This window comes from Myodes glareolus, chromosome 12, assembly GCF_982192425.1.
Source record: "Myodes glareolus chromosome 12, mMyoGla1.1, whole genome shotgun sequence".
Lineage (NCBI taxonomy): Eukaryota > Metazoa > Chordata > Mammalia > Rodentia > Cricetidae > Myodes > Myodes glareolus.
The window spans coordinates 77,646,876-77,672,792 of NC_142037.1; the positions used below are offsets into that span (position 1 = coordinate 77,646,876).

General features: G+C 37.6%; 1 protein-coding gene across 1 annotated transcript in view; it reads left to right on the forward strand.

The window, feature by feature from the left end:
* Gpc5 (glypican 5) overlaps nt 1-25,917 on the forward strand; it is a 1,239,739-nt gene that overhangs the window by 1,085,722 nt on the left and 128,100 nt on the right. The window lies entirely within an intron of this gene.

Genomic DNA, 25,917 nt, shown 5'->3' on the forward strand with positions numbered 1-25,917 from the left:
TGTCACTTTCTTAGTATGAGCTCTAAAGTCAAGAAACAATGAGATAGAAGGAGGTTAAGGAAGAAAAATAATTCCAAATGAATAAATATGCACGATAATTTGATCAGCATGGCTCCAGTCTCCCAACAGCAAGTGATACAGAGATTTACAATTAACAAGAAAATTCAGTGACCTCATTCATTATCAATGAAATAGCAGGTGGACTGCATAAGGTCCTTCCTTCAGCTGTTTACAATTGTTGTGGAATTTTATCTCATAAATTTCCTCAACTCTTGGGAATTGCATTTAACTCCTATTATACTATACTAAGAATTGAATACTTTAAATGACAGCCGAAACTCAGACATTGTGAACCCCTGATGACCCTAGAATATACATGTATGAGGAAAAGTAGATAAATAATAAATAGAAGGCAATTATATTTCACCACGAGAAAGAGCACCAAACACATTCTCTCTCTCTCTCTTTCTCTCTCTCTCTCTGTCTCTCCCTCTCTCTGTCTCTCTCTACCTCTCTCTCTATTAAACTTATCTCTGTGTTTGTGTAAGTATAAGATTTACAGAATTTATCTATTTATTGATGGATCTAATTTTACATCATATGCAAAACATGACTATTTTTCAAAGTAGTTATTCTGTGTTTATAATTGTGAGCCTTCATGACTTCATATGCACTGCAGGCATGGAGAGGCCCATAGGGTACAAGAGAAAACATTGGATACCCAAGTTCAGAAGCTGCAGTTTGTTGAGAGCCATTCTGTGAACACTGGAAATTAAATTCGGGTTCTTTGCAAGAGCTGAAAATGCTTCTAACTGCTAACCCACCTCTCTGACACCAAAACCACAAATATATAAATAAGCATTTTACTCATTAAATTCTAGCCCCAAATGCATCATTCTTTTGTGTTTATCAGGGTTCTCTTCTTTACCCTTAATGTAATTGACACCACAGTGTCAGTGCTTAGTGGACGGAGCTAAATAAAGGTTCATCTCAGCTCTGAATTCAGCGAACGAACACATCTACCAGCATATCTTTGTGTGCAGACCCAGCACACTGGGCTTATTGGTCACATAATCTGTCACTGACAATAGTAACAGCAATGACAGTGGTGAGTAGTCTTCCCATTCACAAGAAAACTCAGATTTGAGAGGTTAATTTACATTTTCACCATCTAGGTATTCCTTCTCTTTTGCTCGCCTTCTCTCACAACTCTCATCTTGAAGATGCAGATTCAGCAAATGTGGAAAGTCTTCCATCAGGGTCTTCTAAGACAATATTGTTGTAACTATCTTGAATATTCTCTGTTCTAGACTCTACCAATTTCCTCTCTTCCTTTTTAGACTAAAACCCACATGAAGTAAATTATTGCATTTCAAAAATCACAAGATCCCATGTACCTATACGATATCTTTCATACATGACTGAGGAAGATTTCAGATAACTTATCATATGATTAGTATGACCTATAATAAGAGGTAGACTATGTAGAATACTAGAAGACAACCTTGAAACATAGATAAAGCAATATAAAAAAAGCTAATAATCAAACAGGGCACATCTCAGGATTGCTAGTATTGAGGTAAAGACATGTAGTCAAGTGTGTGTTGAAACAAAAGTGATCATTTTCTTTAAGATAATTTAAAGCATAGGAGTTGTTTGCAAGACATTTAATATTTTGTGAAATTCTAATAGCCATACTGAGTCTGCACACATAGCATCCCTGTTTTCCGAGTGTACTTGCCAAATGTAGAGTTACATTACTTTCCCAATGTTGCATACAGAATTAAGAGGCATCAAAAGTCAATCACAGCTCTAATTAAAAGCAAGCTTGTGTTCTGGAATGCTAGTTTATGAAACTTCTCAAGTCATGCTTTTTCTAAACTATCACCTTATACCTTGTGTCCATCATTTAGGCTCTGAAACTCCCTGTATGTCAAAGGATAGCTTTAGGTATCCACTGAGGTCATAGTGATGTATTTTTTGTTATTTACAGAATATAAGACTCTAGCAATGAGGGCGTAAAGGGATATTTGTTATGTAAATTCCTGAATAGGGTCTTTGTTATAAGTTAGTAAAAGTATGCCGCTAATTTTGGAAATATTATATGAACATAATACATTTTTTAAACTTTGGGTGATAATTTTTAAAAGGTCAATTTTACACTTAATCTTCTTTAGGCATTTAAAGAAACAATTGTATGCTGCTTTTTCAAACCTGTACCTTCAGATGCAGAATCTATCTGATGATGTTTCACTCTACATGGATGATGTTATTACATTTGAATGCTCTACTTTCTTCTTTTTATGCTACAGTATACCTAATGCAGATTTTCTCCAGCAGTCATCAACTTCATTACACAGAAATTAATATAACTGTTAGAGCAAATAGTGAAAGATTTTGCCTTGGAAATTCTCAATTTATTAAAAAGCCCAGAGCAAAACCTTTGGGAAATAATTTAGTGTTTGAAATGATTCCTCTTCTTTTCCTTTAAGCACTGAGGTTTGGTTGCAGGTGTCTTGGGCATCATTCTTTGCTATTTGGTGGTGAAAACTGGTTTATTTATCAAATGCCATTCACTCTGAAAGCTAGAAAAAATTATTTTAAATCCACAATTGGCTTCAACAGCTTCTGAAATGGTTCATATTGTGTGGCAAAATATAAGTTCAAGTGTCCACTTCTTTTCTCTATTCTCAATATTCTACATCCACTTTCACAAATGACCCATGGCACAAAAGATGAAAGCACACCTGTTATTCCAGTAGGAGAAAAATAATCACCAAGTTTAAAGCCTAAAAATAATAATGCTATTTTTACAAAAAAAATCTTGCTCATAGAAACTTTGTTATTTTTTATTTTTCCATTGTGATTTTATACTCAGATGTTGAATAAAGCGATACAAAAAATAAAGGCTGTGAAATGTCTCTGTAGATAATGTACCTGCAATGCAAGTGTGAGCACTAGAGTTTCGTTTCTCAGAGCCTGTATCAAGGCTGGGAAGGGAAGGCATGGTTGCTATCTGAAATGCCAGGACTAGGGAGGCAGAAAAAGGATAACAGTGGACCAAGTAGGATGGCTAGACTAGTCTGAACTGACAAGCTTTGGGTTTAACAAGGAACTCCATTTCCATAAACAAAGTGGAAACCAATGAAGGAAGACACTCAACATCATCAATGAATCTCAGCATAAACATACAACCGCACAAGCATGCACCAACACACATGTGAACACTATATATGTGAATACCACATATATATGATGCCAGAATAATGATGTCTAGTCCTCCTGGGAGAGTTTGCTTCTTTTTGTTCTAGAGTTTTCAGATGTTCTCTTAACTCACTAGTGTGGGATTTTTCCAGATTCTTTATGTAGGCACTTAGTGCTGTGAACTTTCCTCTTAACACTGCTTTCATTGTGTCCCATAAATTTGGATTGTGTGGTCATTTTCATTGAATTTTAGGAGGTCTTTAATTTCTTCCGTAATCCACCGATGCTTTAAGTGAGCATTATTTAATTTCTATGTGTTTGTGGGCTTTCTGGAATTAGTGTTGCTGTTGAATTGTAATTTTAAAACATTTTGATCCGCTAAGACACATGGGGCTATTCCAATTTTTTTTTTTTGATCTGTTGAGGTTTGTTTTAGATCTACAATGAAGAGTTGCTTGACCTACTTCACACCTTAGGGAGCAAGAAATAAATGTTAAAGACAAGGTATTGTGGCATATACCTTGGATTCAAGAACTCAGGAGGCAGGGACAGGAGGTGGACATCTGAGTTCAAAGTCAGTCTGGTCTACAGAGTGAGGTCTAAGACAGCCAAGGACACATAGTGAGATGCTGGAAAGAAAATAAGGAAGGGAGGGAGGCAGGGAGGCAGAAAAGGAAACAGGGAGGCAGGAAGGCAGGGAATGAGGGAGGCAGGAAGAAAGGAAGGAAAGACAGAAGGAAGAATATTTTGTGTTATGTCACTGAGATTTGAGATCTATTATCACTCCAGAATAACCTACTCCATCCTGAGCAAGAGAGATGCATATAACTCTCAAAGGGATCTTGATATACTTCTAAAAGGGAATAAAAGGGCCTCTACTGAAAAGTAAAAATAAATAAATTTTATAAAGAATAGTTGCAGTAATGCTATCCTATACCTTGGCATTTATTTCATCTTGTTGTCTATTAAATGTTTAACAAATGATCTACATGTAAATTAATACAGTTTGTGTTACCGAAAACATTCACAAACTTTCTAAATATTTTCCTAAGCTAGAGACAAGCTACTTTGATAAAAATTCTAAATGAATTAATTGAGTAGGAAATCACATCTCTCAATTTATTTAGATCACTTCTCGTTATAAATGGAAGGTTTGAGTTAGCAACCCAAATACTATTTGCAACAGGTTAATATCACAAATCTTCAAGTCTCCGATTATTAAAATCCTGGTAGGTTATATGTAGCACAACTAATAAAAACTCAGAGACAGAAATTGGTGTTCAACCTGAAGGGAAACAACCAACCACTGACTTTTACCCCTATCTCAGTCCAAAATGGGGATCCTGCCTCCAGAAATCTCAGAATGAGACCGTGTCTAAAACCTGTCTCTTCCCCTTTTATTTTTTTATAGTGCTGGGATTAAAGGTGTGCACCACTGCCACCCAGTTTCTATGGCAAACTAGTGTGGCTACTGGGATTAAACGTGTGTGTCACCACTGCCTGGTCTGTAAGGCTAATCAGTGTGACTGTTTTACTCTCTGTATATTAAGCAAGCTTTTTTTTATTTATTTAAATACAAATGAAATATCACTACAATTGGTAAACCTGATTCTGTTCATAGACTTACATTTTGGTAATGACAATTCTTTGGGGACATGGATTTCTAAATAAAGCTATAGATTACTGACCAAATTTGAAATGGGAAGAAAATGAATGCCTCCTCCTTTCCCTCTTCCAGTTAGCAGATCCACTTCTTCACCCACCACATGAAAGCACAGAGATCCACATTTCCCACACCAAAGAATGCTGCTTGTTATTCTGTTCTTCAAGCTGTTCCAACAGTCAGTGACCTGACTGAGAACCTTGTTGACAAGCTCCACAGGTGTCCTGGCTTAATGCTGCTCTGGAGTGCTTTTAATAGATAAGCGTACTCTATCTGCTCTGGCGAAGAAAAATAGGGCAGAAAATCAGACAAGCATCTCCTCTAACCTGAGCTGAATACTTAACATAAGTCAAGGGCAAAGGAAGCATTCTTCTCTCTCGGTACCCTGAGGTGCCAACAAATGGCTGCCCTTTCTTTTATATTCATGTATCGCACATATAGGCAGAAGACAGTGAGCTTGACCAGACAGATGAGAAAATGAGTTAAAGGTGCTTTCACACGCAGCACAAACAGAAATTCCTTAAAGTGTTGTGAAGATGAATTCAATAATTGATCTCACAGTGAGGGTTGAGCTTTACAAATGCTTAATCTCATATATACCCATATTTTATTGTATCTAATCAAAATATTTATTAACTGAGCTATACTGGAATAATTATACAAACAGAAAAGATATCTCAAGATTTTGTTTATGTTTGTTTGCAAAACAAGGGGTACAATAAAGCAAAGCCTCTACACGAATGTACATGTATTTTGAAATTCAATCCATATCTACCTTTATTAAAAAGAAGAATTGTGCATTCAGCCAGGGTGATGTAACTGTGGTCATAGATAAAGGCAAAATTCCATGAAGAGAATTCAAAGAGTGAAAGCTGTAACAAGATTAACAAGGTTCCTGTTTGCAGAGGATCTGGGTGTGTCTCCACCAACTTGCACTGTCTTAATAAAAGCAACAACAATTCACCTGATAAATTAACCTGTAGGCAAAAGGAAAGCATAGATCTGTGTATCTGTCCATAGAGTGGGCCTAAATTCCTATGTGTGTGATGCTGTGATTCATTTTTCTGGATATTTTAACAGTTTATGCACATATAGCACACTTGTTCTACAAATCAATGCTGAGATGCCCTGAGGCAAAGAAAAGGTACCAGCAAAGTACCACAACAATTTTGACAATTCTGGCTATTACGAATGAACACATATAGAAACTGAGACTAATGTATGAACCCCATCCCAATACCAGGGATGATACCCAGAATCTAGACTTCTACTGTATTAGCCAATTATCCACTAAACTGAAGGATGAATTCGCAAATACTGCCTATATTGTAAGCTAGACTCCAAAGCCAAGGTTAATCAATAGGTAAAATGTCAGCCCTTTATTGCCCAGTCTAAGGAATGAATATTCCCCAATGACAAAGTACAAAAGTAAATAAATAGATGATACATAGATAAATTCAGGGTTTATTTTTAATTGCACCTAATATCCATCTATGGTTTACTGAAAATGGGGTCTGTGTTGTAGAACAACAAAAACAAGGAAGAGAAATGAGTGTGGCTTTTAAACCCCAGAAGATCATGGCCTGAAAATTCGCCTGAGATCCTTGACCTTAAACCATCCGCTGCCAACCATTGACGGCAACCTGTGATGAAGGGCTCAGGAAAGACTTTGCCACTGAACCTACTAGGCATATTGGGGAGTTAAATTCTCCTCTAAGTAATATTAGGACCCTTTTGTGATAAAAGACGTCTATATAAATTGGGATTAGTATTGCCTAGGGAAAGCATTCCAATATGATGGATTAAGCAACTACATTATTCACACATGCTATTAACTCTCTGCCTTGTGAAAGAAAGCATGGGAGTCTCAGAACACTCACGCCTTCTAGGCTTAATGAGGCAAGAAAAACCTCTGTGTCCTAGTCAGGGTCATTGCCATTTAAAAAGTCATTAAAGAATTCAAGGGTAAATTTGGAGAATGACTATTTAGATAATCTATAGTAGACTAACACATAGTAGTGCATAGTAGAAAAATCTTTAACTACAAATTCTGAAAGCTCCATTTTTGTTATCTTTGAATTTTATTTTTCCTAAGGCAAATGTTGCCTCTGCCTCTATAACTTCATATAAGATGAGCATCATCTCAACATTCTTTCTGACTAACAATAATTTTGCATTGTTCCAAAGAACTCACAGACATCTTATAATTATAGATACTTGAATTGGCAACTATGAAAGAAAGAAGAAAAGTAAACAGATGGACAGATATAAGGAATACAGAAAGGAGGGAAAGAAGAGAGGAATGAATGAAGGAAGGAAGAAACAAAGGAAGGAAAGAAGGAAGGAACAAAGGAAGGAAGAAGGGAGGAAAAGAGGAAGTGAGGGAGGCAAGAAGAGAAGGAGGGAAGGAGGAAGGGAGGGAGGAAAGGATAGACATAGAATGGAAGAAGCGAGGAAAGGAGGAAGAAAATGAAGGAAGGGAGGTAGGGAAAGAGGAAAGAAACTATAAAATGTATGTTGCTGGTAACTAGTCTAAAGTAAAAACATTTTGTGTCAATTTGATATGGTACAATTAATTCTTTATTTATTAACCCATTATTAAAGTTATGGATTTTTTTACAATCCAAAGAAATAATGCATTTGGTCACTTAACCACAAACTACTGGGTTCATTTCTGGAGGAGAAAAAAGAATGCCTTCAATATTTTTCTGCTACAAAGAAAGATTCTATTTCATCCTTTCTAAGTAATGTTTTCTACTATGAGATAAAGGAGAAGATTAATGAGAAATAAGGTCTAAGAGTGTGGCTGAGAGTTACATAAACAGCATTATTTTAGTTAGGAAAGTCTGAAAGCAAAAATATATATTGTATTTTAAATAATTTATGACTTATAGAAGTGGTACAAATAAGATAATGAATCTCCAACCCTTAATGAGACATTAGTTTTAATTCTAGGGAATATTGCAGAAGAAGCAGAAATAATGTAAAAGCCAGGGGACGCCATATAATGCTTTGAAGTCTGTATTCTGGATAGGACATGACTACTACAGCCATGACCTCAAATCTGCTGTAGCAACATGCCAAAGATCCACATAAGCATGACACATAAATCCCAGTGTAGACACAGTAGGTGACATTCATGCCTTATCTTATGCTGGGGAGCTACTGGCATGGTTGCTGCAGTTCAGGGAGTAGCAGTTGAGAATTTCTTTCCTGTGATATAGGGACTGGTAGGTGTCCCATGCTCCAGTGGATGCCCCCACACATCCACATATGGGCAGCACCGAGTGAAATTAGTATATCATAAAAAAAATACATGAAGTTTGGGGGAAGAATGTTAAGGAGCAAATGGGAAGTTAGAAAGGAAAAATAGAGGGATGATATTTTTATTTCATTGTATATGTACACATGAAATTCAAAACTAAAAATATTAAAAGAAAATTATTTTTTTTAAATTGAGATACTTACCACTTGTTAGGTTGCCCTTTTAGAGAATTTATAAACATAAAAGTAGAGGGCCAGTCAATCAGAGCACCAGAGTCGAGTCTGATAAGAAATCAAAAGTTCTTTATTTTTGCCACCATAGGCCATGGTTTGCCTTTAGAGGGCCTTAGTAGCAGCGGCACATCGGTATGATGCCAACATATTGCTTTCTAGTCCATGTAGGGATTTTTGTTTTCTACATTTATTAAAACAACCAGGTCAAGGAGACTTAGAAAAAACCTCAAACAAATAAATTGATGTTTTATTGCACAAACAGTAAACATACCTATCTTTTGCAGAAGATGGTCTTCATGTTATTTTCCCATATTTTGGCTTAGCCTAGACATTTCATTGAAGGTAATGAGTATTGCCTTCTCATGGCATGTAAAATTTCTATTTGGTTCAGTTGTTACAGAATCTTTCGACTTCTGTACTTCTGAGACTGAAATATTACAGGTCAGTGTAAGGGCAAAACCCCCTATTCTCTGTTATCTAATCATTCTCATTTTATCCAGCAAGAGTAACACTTCTGAAGTTTCTCTTTTATCTCAGAAAAGGACTTGGAAGTTATGGGGCAAAGGTTGACTTTGTTAAATATCCAAATATCATTTGTTTTGCTTATTAATTTTACTGCTTAATTTAAGTAACTTTTTATAAGAAAGTGGAAATTAAGTCCATTATAAATACTATACAATTAATTCAAATTCTAAGGTTAATTTTATTTTATTAACTTTTTATTGAAAAAAATTATTTTCATACACTACATAACAATCATGGTTTCACTTTCCCTAAGTCCCATGAGATTCTTCCCAAACCCCCATCCACCCAACAATTTCTTAGTAAATATAAGAATTTAATCATATTAGTTCATGTTTCCTGTACATATTAAAATACACACTTTAAATATTTCAAGTAACCTCCACACTACTGATTTTATAGACCCAAACACACGTTAACAGAAGATAAAACATGGAACTGTGGTATACATACATACGATGGAACATCATCAAGCTTTTCAAAAGAAACAAATTCTCTCATGAGCAGCAACACAGACAAACTTAAATTCGTTACTTCAAGGGACAGAACTAATTTCAGGACGGGGATACACAACAACATCTATTTGCATAAGTCAACTAACAATAGTCAGACACAGAGAGGCAGAAATTAATTAATAATTCCAGGGATAAGAGGGAGGAGGAAATAGAAACCTCATTTTCAATGGTCATTAGACTTCAGTTATGCAAGAGAAGTTATTGAGAAATGATGTGCAACATGTTGACAACAATCAGTAATGCTGCTAGGGGTACATTCAGAGTGTCAAGATGGCACATCATGTCATCTACCAGAGGGAAGGAAAGGGAAGCAGGGAAGGACAGGAGAAAGAAGCAAGGAAGGCAGGGAGGAAGGAAGAAAAGCAGAGAGAGGCATGTGGAAGCATAGGTGAGTGCTCCAGAGTTGTACAAGTCATCAGACCACATTTCTACAAAAGCAACAGACCAAAAAAATACTTACATTAAAATCTACCAAATACATTTACAAACACAATTAGAAGTGTTATGATGTTCTTCTAGTTCGTGAATTCAAATGAGACCTTCCGTTTCATGATCATCCTAAAATTGACATTCAGATACACAATTTAGAAGATAATTATATCATCTATTTTATTTTCCCAAGTTTGTAATGTAAGAAGGTTAGTGCATTATTTGTTTCCTGGAATTCCACTCTCCCTACACGTTAACTATTATGCTGACTAGTGCAAAAGTACCCGTGGTTGTAAACTTGGAACTACTAGAAAAGAATATCAGGTTGATCAATATGGAAAGGGTGTTCATTTGGTTGCACATTGTCAGGTTCATCCCATGACTCATCAATTACTGCATGACTACAGTCTGTGATGACTCATCACAGGGAGAAGCATGTGGGCAGCAAAGTACTCACCTCATGGCTAAGAAGGTACAAAAAGCTAGAAGGGAGCCACAGTCATACACCCCCCTTCAGGAGCATGCTCAATGACCAACAGATGTCGCATTCTGCTCTACCCCTTTAAAGCTGTCTCTCTGATAATAGTGCCTCCAATAAAGGAGAATGTACCCTTAGCAGGTGGACTTTTGGGAAATATTTAAGATATAAACTACACTGCGATGTTCTCATCAACAAGCAGTTGAGAAAGACATAATCCTCTTTAGAGCTTGAGAAGAATTTAGTAAGACTTAGGATATGAAAAATAGTTTGCTTTTGAACACAAATATGTCATTAGTCTCTCAGGGACTTAGCCAGGATCAGCTGATGCCATGAGTAGTGAGTGCAATCTGGTCTAGTTTAACTTTTAAGGAACTTTTAGTGATTTGATTGCCATGAAAGTGTATTAAACATGAAGACGAAACTCACACAAAGGCTGTGCAAATTCTCATGTCAAGTGCTAAGGAAACTAGGCTTTGTGTAAAATCAACCAGAAATGATTAAAATGGAGCTGTTTGCCAAAATCACGAAGCTGAATTTGAGAGAATTAAAATCTTAAAAGCAATGAAATTACTAGTGGCTTTCATACTGTTTGCTCACTACGCTCCCTTAGTATAACACAACACATGCTTACGGTGTATGAGTTTATACTGTCCTTACCAGACAAATAACATTGAACTAAGAGATTTTAGTGAGATTTATTTTTGAATATTTTTATTATTGTTGTTGTTTCTATGCTTGTTAATTCCCCTTTACCTTATTTTCTTTATCTTTTTTATTCTCTCCCCTACCCTTGAAAATATTGCTGTGTATTTATGTTGGGTGGAATGGCCTGTATTTATCATTTCCCTTGTCTCTGCTCCCTCCTGTTTTGATGTGTCCAGTCACATGCATCTCTTGTCTTTCTAGAGAGACTGAGTAATACCAGGTTTCACTCTCCTGAACTCAGGAACCACGGTGAATGTTGCCTTGGGCCAGATCTTCTAGTGTCTTCACAAGTCATAGCATTTCTGTGGCCCAAGCTTTAGCTCCCTCTCGGATTAGACAGTCAGACTCTAAGAAAGACTGCAGCGTGGTGGGGTTGTTGGGCAGGAGGGTTATCAGGTACTGGAAAGTAAAGCTTTTAGGCGATAATTTGCTTTCATTTCAAGTTTGCCAGTACAGTTAGTCTAGGTATGGCTTAGGAGTCACTGAAGGCAGCCAGCTCAGAACTACTAGATTCTGTTTAATAACCCGTGACTCATCAGGTGTCTCTTTTCTGTAAACAGATGATCACTCTGAGAGTTTACAAGACGATGACCTTGTTTGCTCTTATTACCCTTAAGCCCAGTTATTTCCCTTAGAACGAGACCTTTGGAACTATCCCTCAGCAAGGAAATAAAACTTCCTCAATTTTAAATTTATTTTCTCATCAAATAAGCTTTTTTTTTTTCCTGATATGGGATAGCTTTATCTTCTCCCATCAACTGTCACTTGCCTTTGCTTTCTGGTTAAAACCTAATGATACAATGTCAAGAGCAAATTCTAAAGTTCAAAGTCTAAAACAAGGTCAAGATAAACAATGCCTTCTATTAATGTTCTATGGAATCTCTAAAATCCAGTCAGGATAGACAGGTAAACTCAAGTCTGCTGATATAAAGATTATAATAATCCCATGAATGTGCTAACAAATAGAAACTCTAAATCTATTTATTTAGGGATTAAAAAACAGATAAAAATTCTTTCTGTGAGAGCTGTAGTTCTGAGGATAAAGATGTCATCTGAAATTATACTGAAAGTAGGAAAATAAAATTTAAATACATTTCCTAACCATGTTTTCACTTAATTTTGGTAGAAATGTATTCAGACTTCCTTTATCATAGCAGTAAACACAGACAGGAGATATCTATGTTTAAACCACCTTAGCCTAACATAATTTGTAATGGCTATCATTAGGAGTTTATGCAGAGCCCTGTTTTATGTCAGCCACGCTAAGATAATGTAGCTTGGGGTGCTCTTTGAAATGTGTGCATAAACACACACTTTCCCCATGTATCTGTTTTGTCATTTGTTCTGCTATGTAAACACTGTTATGAAATTTAGTCTAATCTTTTCGGGTTAATTCAAACATTTTCACTATGCTCAGATAAACGTAACCAAAGCCAGATGTTGGTCCCTGTGCTTAAAGAGCACGCCCAATGTAAACATAATTCCACTTCCTGCTTTCTCTCTTCAATCCAGACATATGGTTCTTCACAGTGTTTTTCCTTTGCCATATTGTGGACCTCCCAGTATCCAAGCCTCCTTCCCAACCATTTTCTGTGTTGGTGTCTACCTTTAAATTTCTATTATGCTTCACCACCTCCAGAATAATGCTGCCAAGGGCGCCATTCCATCCTGACAGGAATCCCAAGGAATCCATCTCTTTATTATCAGCTGCCTTCTTTATAGGTTCTCAATTCAGTGGGCACATCTTCAGGCTTCATTTGCTCTGCAGAATCCTGCTGCCCATTCTCTCACTTGCGAAAAGAAACAATCTCTTTAATGGATTCTGTGGGCTCTCCATTCATTTTCAAGACTTCACTGGAGATGGCCATCTTTATCCTACTGTTTCCTTGGGACCTGCCTCTTCTATTTCTTGTCAGCCCTCAGCTTAGCATACTAATCTTTCAATCATGACTTCTCCTGGGCATTTTTACCTGCTAAACAGACATCTCACTTTTCCAGTTCATTGACTCAGTCTAAAACCTTCCCTTACATGAAAGTCTGTAAGTATATGTGGCTGTGCCACCTTCTCACTGAATTTTTGTGTATATATGGGTCAGTCTGGGGTCATATGCACATGTATGCATTTATCTAAAGAAGCTAAAAGATATCAGGTCCCATAGAGCTGGAATTACAAACAGCCCGTGTCACCCTAACTTGGTGTTGGGAACCAAATTCCAGCCTGCAAGAGAAGCAGGTAGACTTAGTCACTGATCCATTTCCCCCTTTCCCTTGCTGCCAACTACTTTTGTCCATTTTTATTTTTTGCATAACTCCTTATTTATTATTATTGGTGTGAGCTAGTTCATTGGATTCAGGAAAACAGAGTTCTAATGTTCTGATAAAGTCACGAGAAATAAAAGATGTTTTAGAATATGTCACCTTCTAGAATTTCTCAGATTTCATAAAATTTGCCAGTCAAAGGCTCACTTGATGTAGGCATGCATAAACTGGTTTGTTTGTTGCTATAAAGCCTACTGAAAGCTTTACAGGCGACTCAGGGCAGGAGTGATGACTCTGTCTTTCCTGATACATTGAAGCGGCTCTGGAACGACTTTAATTCCCTTAGATCTCACTTTGTCGATTTTATTTTAATAGCCATGCTTTGCATATTAGCTGATACTTAATGTGCATATATAAAAAGAAGCTAGTGAATGAAATATTCTATTGATCCTCTATATGACATCAATGTATTATGTTTGAAGTTCAACAGAATAGCTTTTGGGGAAACACATGGAGATTTAGTGGACTTAAAATTTCAGAACTTATTCCACATGCCAAATCAAAGAAAACCCATTATTTTCTCTATCAAAAGAGGTTCCATCTCTAGGAAAATGGGAGGAAAAGATTAAATGATGGCACTTATAGAACACATCACTTACAGTTATTATTTCAATGTTCTGCCACTATCTTAATGTTTTCCCAGAATAGGATAAAATAACTATGTTATGTAACTGTACTGTTCTGTCATCCAAATGCCATCTATAATATCCGTGTGCATCTAATTTGTGAACTGTTTTAGTACATATACTGTAATTTTTGCATAGTACATTTTTTAATTGTAAGGAAAGCTAGAGATTATCTAGTTTAATTCCTCAGTTATATAATTATAGTATGTAAGAGAGGAACTGGAAAGAATATATTTACATGACTTAAATCAGGCAGCATATTTAGTTAAGAACAGAATTATGGCAAAGAGGTTGTTTTCATCTCCCTAATAAAGCCATTTTTGGAATGATTTGCCTAGACTTGATGTTCCCAGTGAGGTTTTGGTTCTTCTGACCATGACAGACATTACCTACAAACTCTTCTGGAAGAACATGTTTTTCTCTTACTTTCATGAGAACCCCTCCTGTGCCCTGAGCATCCCACAGACACTAGCCTTTTCCTATTCAGATGTGATTGTCGAAACTAGAAGAACACTTTCTGGATGTCCTGAAACAACAGGAACTGGTTATTCCAATCTGTGACCCCACTTACAAATTCTCATATTTTTCCATGTTTCTTCTATATATTGAGCTACAATATTTATTATAGGAGATGGTGGCTATAAATTTCAAATGAACACTTGAAACCTACCTATTCATAGTGGAAATGTGCTGTATGTATAACACACGTGCACTTTTCAAATATTTGTTATCAAAAAAAATATGCCTCTGTGTTAGCTTTGTCCTCATGTGACAGAGTGCCTGACATAAACAACTGGAAGGAAGGAAGGTTTCTTCTGGATCATGGTTTTAGACAGTCCTGCTCACTATAAAGTGGAGAAAGTAGTAGAGAGTAGAAGCTAAACTGTAGCAGCCAGCAAACAGAAAGGAGAGCAAATTCCAGGACACGGAGAGATAGACCCTCAAGAACATGTTCCTGGTGACTCACTTCCTCTATCAAGACCCATGCCTGTATTTTTCTTTTTTTTTTTTATTAAATTATAAAAGTTTCCATTTCAGCCCCTCCTCCCAACACCCTCCCACTCCCCCCACTCCCTCTCCTCCTCCCTCTCCATCCCCTAGAGCAGTCAGGGTTTCCTGCCCTGTGGGAAGTTCAAGTTCCTCCCCCCTCCCTCCAGGTCCAGGGAAGATGAGAGTCCAAACAGACTGGAGCGCCAAAATCCAGTATATGCAGAGGAAGCAAGTCCCAGTGTCATTGTCAATGGCTTTTCAAAAAGGCTCCGGGCCAGCCACATTCAGAGAATCTGGTTGGATCACGTCCTCGTTCAGTCCCAGTCCAACAGGTCTTGGTGAACTCTCATTATATCAGTCCCCTTGTATCAGTGGGTGCTCGCATCCCTCGCAGTCCTGATTACTTTTTTTTATTTTCTTCATCCTTCTGTTCCTCATTTGGACTGTGGAGTGCTCAGTTCGGTGTTCCAATATGGGTCTCCATCTGTATCGCCATCCAACTTCAGATGAAGGTTTCCTGTGCCCTTGCCTTCTTTGCTCACGATCTCTTTCCTTCTGCCTCTCATTTGGACCTAGGGAGCTAGGTCCAGTGTTCCAACGTGGTTCTCCGCCTCCATCTCCATCCATCTCCAGATGAGGATTCTATGGTGACATGCAAAATATTCATCAGTATGGTTGTGGGCCAAGGCCGGTTCAGGCACCCTCTCCTCTGTCCAGAGAACCATCTAGGGATCTCTCCTTGGACCGGGGATCCCATATATAATCAAGTCTCTTGAAAACCCTAAAATGATTCCCTTAGTTGAGGTATATACTTGCCTGATCCCATATCCATCCTTCCTCCCTCCCCCCATCCCAGTCCCCCGATCTTTCCCCAATCCTCCCCTACTCCCTTCTCTCTAACCCTCTCCCTTTCCGACAACCCTCCCACCCCCCCATGCACCCTAGGTTACCTGGGACTCTTGTCTATTTCCTACCTCCTGGCGGGTAGCTATATAATCTTCATCAGGTTCATCTTCTCATTTAGCTTCTCTAGGATCACGAATAATAGGCTCAAAGACCTTTAATTATGGTTAGAATCCACTTATGAGTGAATACATACCGTGTTCCTCTTTTTGGGTCTGGCTTACCTCACTCAGTAAAGCGTTTTCTATTTCCATCCATTTGCATGCAAAATTCAAGATGTCATTGTTTTTTACCGCTGAGTAAAACTCTAATGTGTATATGTTCCACACCTTTTTTAACCATTCTTCTATTGAGGGGCACCTAGGCTGTTTCCAGGTTCTGGCTATTACAAATAGTGCTGCTATGAACATAGTAGAACAAATGCTTTTGTAGTATGTTAGGGAATCTTTAGGGTATATTCCCAAGAGTGGAATTGCTGGGTCCTGAGGGAGGTTGACTCCCAGTTTCCTGAGAAACCACCACACTGATTTCCACAGTGGCTGCACGAGTTTGCATTCCCACCAACAATGGATGAGTGTTCCCCTCTCCCCACATCCTCTCCAGCATAGGCTATCATTGGTGTTTTTGACTTTAGCTATTCTGACAGGTGTAAGATGGTATCTCAAAGTGGTTTTGATTTGCATTTCCCTGATCGCTAAGGAGGTTGAGCATGACCTTAAGTGTCTTCTAGCCATTCGAAGTTCATCTGTTGTGAATTCTCTGTTAAGTTCAGTACCCCATTTTTTAATTGGGTTAATTAGAATTTTAGTGCCTAGCTTCTTGAGTTCTTTGTATATTTTGGAGATCAGACCTTTGTCTGATGAGGGGTTGGTGAAGATCTTCTCCCAGTCAGAAGGCAGCCTTTTTGTCCTACTGACAGTGTCCTTTGCTTTACAGAAGCTTCTCAGTTTCAGTAGATCCCATTTATTCATTGTTTCTCTTATTGTCTGTGCTGCTGGGGTCCTACTTAGGAAGAGGCCTCCTGTGCCTATATCTTGTAGACTACTTCCCACTTTCTCTTCTATCAGGTTCAAAGTGGACGGATTAATGTTGATGTCTTTAATCCATTTGGACTTGATTTTTGTGCATGGTGATAGATATGGATCTATTTTCAGTTTTTTACAGGTTGACATCCAGTTATGCCAGCACCATTTGTTAAAGATGCTTTCCTTCTTCCATTGTATACCTTTAGCTCCCTTGTCAAAAATTAAGTGTTCATAAGTTTGTGGGTTAATATCTGGGTCTTCTATTCGATTCCATAGGTCGACTTCTCTGTTCTTATGCCAATACCAAGCTGTTTTCAATACTGTAGCTCTATAATAGAGTTTGAAGTCAGGGATGGTAATGCCTCCAGAAGTTCTTTTATTGTATAAGATTGTTTTGGCTATCCTGGGTTTTTTGTTTTGCCATATAAACTTGATTATTGTTCTCTCAAGGTCTGTGAAGAAGCTTGATGGGATTTTGATGGGGATTGCATTGAATCTATAGATTGCTTTTGGTAGAATTGCCATTTTTACTATATTGATTCTCCCAATCCAAGAGCAGGGAAGGTCTTTCCATTTTCTGGTATCCTCCTCAATTTCTTTCTTCAAAGACTTAAAGTTCTTGTCAAATAGGTCTTTCACTTCCTTGGTTAGAGTTACCCCAAGATATTTTATGCTATTTGTGGCTATCATGAAAGGTGATGTTTCTCTGATTTCCCTCTCTGCTTCTTTATCCTTTGTGTATAGGAGGGCTACTGATTTTTTGGAGTTGATCTTGTATCCTGCCACATTACTAAAGGTGTTTATCAACTGTAGGAGTTCTTTGGTAGAGTCTTTGGGGTCGCTGATGTACACTATCATATCATCTGCAAATAACGAAAGTTTAACTTCATCTTTTCCAATTCGAATCCCCTTGATCCCCTTATGTTGTCTTATTGCTATTGCTAGAACTTCAAGCACTATATTGAAGAGGAATGGTGAGAGTGGACAGCCTTGTCGTGTTCCTGATTTTAGTGGAAAGGCTTTGAGTTTCTCTCCATTCAATTTGATGTTAGCTGTCGGCTTGCTGTATATTGCTTTTATTATATTTAGGTATGATCCTTGTATCCCCAGTCTCTCCAACACCTTTATCATAAATGGGTGTTGAATTTTGTCAAATGCTTTTTCAGCATCCAATGCAATGATCATATGGTTTTTATCTTTCAGTTTATTTATATGATGGATTACATTGATAGATTTGCATATGTTGAACCAACCCTGCATCTCTGGGATGAAGCCCACTTGATCATAATGGATAATTTTTCTAATGTATTCTTGGATTCGGTTTGCCAGTATTTTATTGAGTATTTTGGCGTCAATGTTCATGAGTGAAATTGGTCTGTAATTCTCTTTCCTGGTTGTGTCTTTGTGTGGTTTTGGTATCAGGGTAACTGTAGCTTCATAAAAAGAGTTTGGCAGTGATTCTTCTGTTTCTATATTGTGAAATACATTAAGGAGTATAGGTATTAGCTCTTCCTGGAAGTTCTGGTAGAATTCTGCATTGAAACCATCTGGTCCTGGGCTTTTTTTGGTAGGGAGATTTTTAATAACAGCTTCTAATTCTTCACGACCTACAGGTCTATTTAGATTGCTCACCTGTTCTTGGTTCAACTTTGGTATATGGTACTTATCTAAAAAAATGTCCATTTCTTTTACATTTTCCAACTTTGTGGCATATAAATTTTTGTAGTAAGATCTAATGATTCTCTGGATTTCCTCTGTGTCTGTGGTTATGTCCCCCTTTTCATTTCTGATCTTATTAATTTGCATGTTCTCTCTCTGCTGTTTGATTAATTTGGATAGGGGTTTGTCGATCTTGTTGATTTTCTCCAAGAACCAGCTTTTTGATTCATTGATTCTCTGGATTGTTTTCTGTGTTTCTATTTTGTTGATTTCAGCCCTCAGTTTAATTATTTCCAGTCTTCTACTCCTCCTGGGTGAATCAGCTTCTTTTTTTTCGAGAGCTTTCAAGTGTGCTGTTAAGTCTCCAATGTGTGCTTTCTCCGTTTTCTTTAATTGGGCACTTAGTGCTATGAACTTTCCTCTTAGCACTGCTTTCATAGTGTCCCATAGGTTTGAGTATGTTGTGTCTTTATTTTCATTAAATTCAAGGAAGACTTTAATTTCTTTCTTTATTTCTTCCTTGACCCAGGGGTGATTCAGTAGTTGACTGTTCAACTTCCATGAATTTGATGGCTTCCTGGGGGTAGCACTGTTCTTGAATTCTAACTTTAATCCATGGTGGTCTGACAAGACACAGGTGGTTACTAATATTTTTTTGTATCTGTGGAAGTTTGCTTTGTTACCCAGTATGTGGTCAATTTTCGAGAAGGTTCCATGAGCTGCAGAGAAGAAGGTATATTCTTTCCTATTTGGGTGGAATGTTCTATAGATGTCTGTTAAGTCCATTTGATTCAATACCTCCAATAATTCTCTTATTTCTCTGTTAGGTTTCTGTCTGATTGACCTGTTCATTGGTGAGAGAGGAGTGTTGAAGTCTCCTACTATTAGTGTGTGTGGTTTGATGACTGCCTTGAGTTCTAGAAGTGTTTCTTTTACATAAGTAGGAGGCTTTATATTAGGGGCGTAGATATTCAGGATTGAGACTTTCTCCTGATGAATTGTTCCTGTTATGAGTATAAAATGTCCATCTCCATCTCTTCTGATTGATTTTAGTTTGAAGTCAATTTTGTTGGAGATTAGAATGGCCACACCAGCTTGTTTCTTAGTTCCGTTTGCTTGAAAAACCTTTTCCCAACCCTTTACTCTGAGTAAATGTCTGTCTTTGTGGTTGAGGTGTGTTTCTTGTAAACAGCAGAATGTTGGATCCTGTTTTCGTATCCAGTCTCTTAGTCTGTGCCTTTTTATAGGTGAATTGAGTCCATTAATATTAAGTGATATTAATGACCAGTGGTTGTTGACTCCGGTTATTATTACTTTTTGTTTGTTTGTTTAATAGAGTTTGTATGTGTCCCTTCTTTGAGTTAAGCTCGTGAAGGGTCGCTAGATATCTGAGTTATTTTAAGCAGTGCTGGCAATGTTGGACTCCTTGGGTTGCGATTTTCCTTCTATTACTTTCTGTAAGGCTGGGTTTGTGGCTGCGAATTGTTTAAATTTGTTCTTATCCTGGAATATTTTGTTTTCTCCATTGATAGTGAATGATAGCTTGGCTGGGTATATTAGTCTGGGCTTGCATCCATGGTCTCTTAGTTTCTGCAGTACCTCTATCCAGGACCTCTGGCTTTCATGGTTTCCATAGAGAAGTCCGGTGTAAGTCTGATAGGTTTACCTTTATAAGTTACTTGCCCTTTTTCCTTTGCAGCTCTTAATATTCTTTCTTTAATCTGTATGTTTTGTGTTTTGATTATTATATGGCGAGGGGATGTTTTTTTTTTTGATCAAGCCTATTCGGTGTTCTTTATGCTTCTTGAACCTTCATAAGGATATCAGTTTTTAGATTGGGAAAGTTTTCTTCTATAATTTTGTTGAATATATTTTCTGGTCCTTTGATCTGCAGTTCTTCTCCTTCTTCAATCCCTATTATTCTTAGATTTGGTTTTTTTATTGTGTCCCAGATTTCTTGAATGTTTTGTAATGAGAATTTGTTGGATTTGCTGTTTTCTTTGATCAGAGCATTTATTTTCTCTATGGTATCTTCAGACTCTGAGATTCGTTCTTCCATCTCTTTTATCCTGTTGGTTATGCTTGATTCTGTAGTCTCTGTTCGTTTACCTAGATTTTCCATATCCTGCCGGCCCTCGTTTTGTGATTTCTTCATTGCCTCCATTTCAGTTTTCAATTCTTGAACTGTTTCCATTACCTGTTTGATTGTTTTTTCTTGGTTTCCCAGTATATCATTCATGGATTTACTCATTTCTTCGATGTTTTTTTTTATAATTTTCATCCATTTCTTTACTCATTTCTTCAATCTTATTGTTATACTTCTCATCCAGTTCTTTAAGGGATTTATTCATATCCTGTTTAAGGGACTCTATTGCTTTCATAAGGGCATTTTTTCCCGCTTCTTCTGAATTAAGAGGTTCAAGTCCTTCTATTGTAGGGTCATTGGGTTCTGGTGTTTTCATGTTGCTTTTTAGATTGTTGGAGGAGTTCTTGCCTTGGCGTCTGCCCATCTCTTCCTTCAAATGCTCTCTACTAGTACCAGGTCAGGTTCCCTTGTTGGGCAGGGAATTCACTGACAGAAGGCCTACCTTTCCTCAGGCAGTCTATTGAAACACAGGCACTCCCTACTACCGGGTTGCACTCACAACCCAGGCCCAGCGAGCAAGGGAGGTGCTCTGGGGAGATCTTGTGGCACCAGAGGGAAGAGGGGAAGAGAGGAAGGTGTACCTGGATAAAGGCTGGGAGGGGATTCAGGAGAGCTCCGCAGGGAGGAGTCGCCTCTGCCTGGTGACCAGATTGTCGAGGGGGGCGGGGAAAGGCTGAATTCCTCCTAGCAGAAGCCTTCTGGCCAGGAGAAAACTCACCACTCCTCCAATGGAAGTCTGCTAGAAGTTCACTCTCTCTTGCTGGCCAGGAATGTGATTCGCCTGTATTTTTCAGAACCTCCAAAATCAGTATCATTGACTGGGACCAAGCGTTCAATATATGAGCCCATGGAAGATATGTCACACTCAAACAATAACTCTCTGTTCCTAACCCTTGAAAACTCACAGCTATTTCATGCCAACGCAAAGGACATTCAGTCCCTCTGCAACCATCTCCAAAATTTGTTTTGTTTGTTGTATTTTCATGTTGTTTTTACCATTCCAAAACGGAACAGAAATACAATCACAAAATCTCTAAGTCTTGAGGTATAATCACTTTTCCAGGAGCTCCTATCAACTAAAAAAGACACATTAATTTTTCCTATATAGCAAGATGCAGACAATCTGATTTTAAAAGGGAAGGATAAGAATATAGTAAATAAGAATGGTACCAAAGAAAGAAGGACATCCATCATTAAATCCTGTGGCTCTCTTCTTGATATGCAGGGATTATGGTACCCTGGTTTGAGGTACCAAAAATTTGAGTTCCTCTGCCCTTTCCATTTGTAGCTCACATAATCTTTCTCCTAGACTGATTCAATTCATTGATTGCCATGTTCTCCCTTATCTCTGGCCTTTCTAATGTCCCCAAGTCTCTACTGTAGACCAGGCTTAACCTTCACAGCTTCATGCATCAGCTTCTGACAGGCTGCCTTCGAGAACTCTGATCTGTCATTTGTTGTTCAGGCTTCCAATAAACACTATGCAGAATCCTCACAATCCTGTAACTCTCATTTGAAAGCCATATGAAACCCGCATGTGTGATTCCAGATTCTACTAAAATCTTGGGTAGTAGTTGGATCTCCTTTGGCTATGGCCACAGTGGTTCTGAAGTTTGGCCCACTGAGCACATGGAAGAAGGCTAAAGGAAGCAGCTTTGATGACTGTGTGAGCAGAGTGACTCCCATCTTAAGTGGAAGTCTTTCAAATGAATTCAGTAGTATTAACCTTAAGCCTGAGAGATGAGTGGGGTACAAACAATGCTTGAGAATCTCCTTTGTGATGGTGCAAAAGCCTTGTCTTCTTTTTAATAACACTGATCTTGTTAAAAAAAAAATTATTCTGCCTTTTCTGACAAAACAGCCAAGCTTATCAGGGTCAATTATGTTCTATTGTTGCTGTTTTGTTTTGTTTTTCTTGTTTATTTATTTGATTTGTTTTATTTTCTCTACTTATTTTCATGTTAAGCCTAGATCCTGAAACTAGATTGTTATCCTGGTGAGGTATCTAATCATCTTTGAGACAGTCTTTTGGGCATGCTTATGAAAAATTTCCTTATTTAGAAGGCCCCATCTGAAAAGCGGATAGCACTATAGTCTTGGACTTTCACCCTCAATTATTTAAACAGAGTTAACAGAGCACATGTTTTCCATCATTCTGTTTACTGATTATACATGTCATGTGATCATGTTACTCAAAACCCTGCTTCCTTCCTTCTCTTCCATGATGGAGGGTATCTCTGAAGGTTGAGATGAAATAAGTTTTCTCCATCAAGTTGGCTCTGACAGTAACAATGGAATGAAGTCAAACAACATGGGCTGACAGTATGCCCCACAAGAACCACAGACTAACAAAAACCTCAGTACCAAACACAAGAAACCCCCTTTTGAAGGGTTTGTTGGGGTAATTCAAGTGACTCCCAAAACAATATACGTTATCAGTGTGGCCCTTCTTCACACACATTTTTTTCTCTTACCAACCATGACTCTCTTGTTGTCTCTAGAATTACATTAAAGTCAAGAGTAGCGTACTGCAAAAATGAAAATGTGGTTTGTGATGGAGCCTTGGGGTTTTGATTTTCCTTCTCAACTGACAAGGATGTCTCCACTATTTTGGTACATAAGGCTTTAATAACTACTCATATGTTTGTCTCCCCAAATTGTCTACCTCATTTAACCCCTTCCTGATATGACCTTCTCACTCTTGGTTCTAACTTTTCCTGAGTTTATTCTTCCTACTTCACGTTACTGCTGGTTTCCCTTGCCTACCTGAATTTTTTCAGCTGTCTTGAAATTCTCAAGCACCTGAGTTGCTATTCCGACCATCCTTTAGATGCATTCGCTACCTACAGAGCAAGATAATTGAATGTTTCATTTTCTAATTTTTAATACTTAAGTAGTGCAAGTTTATCACATAGAATGATTAATATTATGATCTAATTCATATTTTGAAGAAAGGAATATTAATTGAAGTTGTAGCAGAAGGCATTCACAGCACCATAACTGAACTAAAATGTTTTGAGCCATTTGATCCAACTCTGAAGAGAGAAAGAACAAACTAAAACTCCATATTCTGTTTGTCTTCGGAACCTAATATGCAAAGCATTTCCTTTATTATATGAGAATTTGATATTTTCTTCCTGTACTCACATTTGTGGAGGCTAAATTTTTTTTGTATGCTAAATTCATCATCTTTATCTTCCAGTGCTTTGTCTTTCTTGCACTGATGCCAATAAGCAGGAAGTTGAAACTACTCTTGTTGCTCAAATGCATCCATCCATGACATAGACAAGGCTGTCCTTGTTAAACTGCTTGGTTTAGAAATGCTCTGAGCTGTAACCTTCTTCCTGCTCAGTTGAATTGATTAAAACAAGTTGTATGGAAATTAAACACAAGCACTATTTATATAATGAAAGGAATGCAACAGAAACCCACAACCTTTAGAATTTCAAATGTAGGAATTATCTCACTGTGACAATCAAGGTTGATGTGTCTTTGGGAATGAATTCCTTATGCACAATAGGCATTCTCCACATGCTTTCAAAGTGAGGAGAGTGTTTGTGTCTCATTAGGCTTTTAAAAAATAGGATGTATCTCTTTATCTCTTTGTGCATTATTTTGGATGACATTTGTATTTACAATAAAACTAACAAAACAATATAATGCTCCTGTAAGCTATAGCAAAGATTCACTTCTATTAAAATACCTTTTATTCATGTCATTTGTTTTTCCCAGTGGTATGAGAATTTGAGATATTCTTTAAAATTGCTTCGTTAAATGCTAGTTAATAATGTAAAAGGAATAATGGTCTGCGGTGCTCTATTTGAGAGTATCTGAGGCAGATGATGAAATTTGCTAAAGTGATTCTTTTGATCTCTATTTATAAATTTCAATTTACATTCTACTTCATGGTATTGGCCTTTGGTAACACATACCATACTGCCATGAGAAAATCATGGCTTAGGTTTTTTTCTTGCTTTTTGACGCTCAACTATTTGCGTAGGACCTTCTGGGCAGGACCTTCTAGTTCTGAATTCCTGAGACACAGACTCATTCATTAAAGTAAATCTCCAGGCTAGCCCCAACTTGTCCACTGGCCCACGCTGGTGCCTCCTATTCCCATCATCTCTTGAGAAGCTCTCAGATACAACTGATATTATTCCCTTCACTCTAAGATAAAATTCAAAGGAATTAGACTGTGATTATTGGGAGGTACTCTGTATGAAAACAGGGACTTTGTAGAGATCATCCCCAATATACTCTGCTAAAAATGTTAATATTTCTCTTTCTTCTTTTATTCTTCTATTCAACTATTACAATCTGACCACAGTTCCTCCCAACATCCCCCATTTGTTGTATCTATAAAAATGCATTACAAATCACCTTCAACATTCCCAGTAACACAGAAGGAAATCCTCCTGTTTTCAGATAGTCCATGTGTACATAACTGTTACGGCAGTAATCAAACATGACATCATATTAAAATTAAGAAATTCTGTGAAGTTGAAGTTGATTTTTTCTTGTTTGCATGGAAAAAAACAAATACTTTTGTTTGTTGTGGTTTGCATATGAATGGGACCCATATGCTTTTAGTTTTGAAAGCTTAGTCATCAGTGAGTGGCATTCCTTGTGAAGCATTGGAAGGATTAGGAGATGAGGCCTTGTTGGAGTAAGTTTGGCCTTTTTGGAAAAAAAATGTATCATTGGGGGATGAGATTTGAGGTTTGAAAGGCCAAGTACATCTTGTTCTCCCTTCCTCTGACTGTGGATAAGAATGTAGCTACCAACAACTTCTGCACGCACTGCCTTCATGCTGCCATAGTCCCCACTATGATGACAATGGAGAATACCTCTAAAACTGTAAACGAGCTCACAAGTAAATGCTTTCTTTTATAAAAGCTGCCTTGATCATGATGTCTCTTCACAACAACAGAACAGTGACCAAGGCAAAAGATGGTGCCAGGGAGCATGGCGTTGCTCTGACAGTCATGACCATATAGGACACTTTAAGTGGGGTTTAAGGGGAAAATCTTGTCGGAGCATGGAAGACACTGCTCATGGCAACTTGAACTGTGGAGACAGAGCTCAGGAAGTTCCAGAGGAGAAGAACATTAGTAAATGGCTTTTTTTTTGAGTTCTTTTTTTTTTCTTTTTTTGCAAGGATTTTACCTGTTTTTTGCCCTTGTTTTAAAAATCTGACTGAGGCTAAACTGAAGGGTTTTTTGGATTAATGAC